Source organism: Xyrauchen texanus, chromosome 28 (assembly GCF_025860055.1).
Source record: "Xyrauchen texanus isolate HMW12.3.18 chromosome 28, RBS_HiC_50CHRs, whole genome shotgun sequence".
In the NCBI taxonomy this organism is placed as follows: domain Eukaryota; kingdom Metazoa; phylum Chordata; class Actinopteri; order Cypriniformes; family Catostomidae; genus Xyrauchen; species Xyrauchen texanus.
The window spans coordinates 31,803,576-31,805,436 of NC_068303.1; positions in this window are offsets into that span (position 1 = coordinate 31,803,576).

Consider the following 1,861-nt stretch of genomic DNA (forward strand, 5'->3'; position numbering starts at 1 on the left):
GGAGCATCCTAAATTGCAGGCATGTGATGACTTTTCCTGTTGATAGCAGAGCACATAGGTGGGAAATGAGGAGGAATGTGGAATATGACAGCGTGGTCATTGTTGTTTTTTGTTTCAACATTTAGTTTACATGAAAAAAATTAAAATAGTTTATTAAAATAAACTCTTTATTCATTTGTTTATTTATATGTAAATTATATGTTGTTCTTAGTCTGATGTTAAAATTTCTCACCCATAAGTTGGCGGTGGACAGTGTGGCTGTTCAGTACTGCAGTGTCAAGGAGGTGAAAGAAGACTTTCTTGTACCATTTGGTGTTTTTTCCTGGTACAATCAATAACGCCTTTCATCATGTCAGCCCTGTCCACTGCCACCATCTTTTTGTTATATTCCAGCACACAGAGAGGCTTCATCTTTACTCTCTGGTGATATGATCAACCTTTCTGGTGGCTGACATGGTGGATGGATGGACTGTGGTAAGAAGGTGAACATCCCTCTTTTCATGACATTTTGCTGCCAGTTGTGTTCCATTTTCTTTACATTCAACCTGGCCCTTTTTCATTTTGCAGGTGAATCTAGTAGTTCCCTTCCTGTTGGCCCATACAGTCCCACAAGCTCCTGTGTCCAAGGACAGGAGGTGCTGGAACAGTGTGGGACTACTGTACCAGTTGTCCAGGAACAGGATGTGACCCTTTTTCAAGTATGGGCCAGTAATGTCATGACAATGGACCCAGAGATTCCAAGGCTAAAAAAGTTAAAACAAAATGACTCTATGACCTGTGATCACTTTTGTAACTGACAAATTAATGATGAGGCGATGTACCTTTTAAAATATGTGTAGTGATTTGTAATCACTTCTAACTAACAAATCAAAAAGTATAATCATTAATCTTGTATCAATCATGTATTCATCTCATTCTACTTAGAATGATAACTATTCAAGGCTTAACCTGATAATATACCCTGACTATCAGGTTTCTCATAACGTGAAATGTTTTATCCATGTTGTAAAATCAATTAATTAACCAGTATGATTTGTAATCAGGGATTTTCATGTTTTATTACTTATATAATATTAATGAAAAAATGTAATATTTAGTATGTAAATGCTTGCTTGTTTAAGCAGTGAATGTTGATAACAACGAATGTCATGTCTCTTGCACCGTTTTCAAGATATAAAAGTTCATGTTTAAACATGCACTATTTTGAGCGGGAGTTGAAAGAATCCTCCACACAAAGGATTGTAAATTTAAAAGGACAGACCAGTCAACCATGTGACTGAAAATCCACTTCTGATTGTCTCAGGATACCTTTGGGGTGCGGCCAATTTCAGTTCAAATGTTTCCAAAACAGGAAAAACTCTCTCTTAGAATTCGCTCTTGCAACACTCTTTTTGAACCGTTGCTTGGTTTCCTCTCTTCAGCTCTCTTGCCTCTTCCTAATCCTCCGTGCCATGTAGAGTCGAAAGAATATTCGGGACAAAAAAAGTCCCAAGGAAGCCTCTCACTCTCTGCTCTACGGTTCACAACCAACGGGAGTCGCGATTCTTCTTTGCAGAAGGCCTCGCTTCAAAGCCCACTTTATCAGACATCTAGACAATAATTATCCGTGACCATAACAGAGTCCGAGACAGCGACGGAACAAACTTTCTTCAAACGCCAAAGAACCAAGCAACACAAGAAAATGCAATGTAATGAAACGCAATGACATGCATGTACATCTCCAGACTTTTGCTCAAAGTGCTGTTAGTAGAATACATTGGGTAATCTGATTGCAAATCGATTTAGACTCAAAGAAGGATAAATGGTTCTTAAGGCATTGTCAACAGACCCCATAAAGTTCATCTGAGCCGTATTGATCATT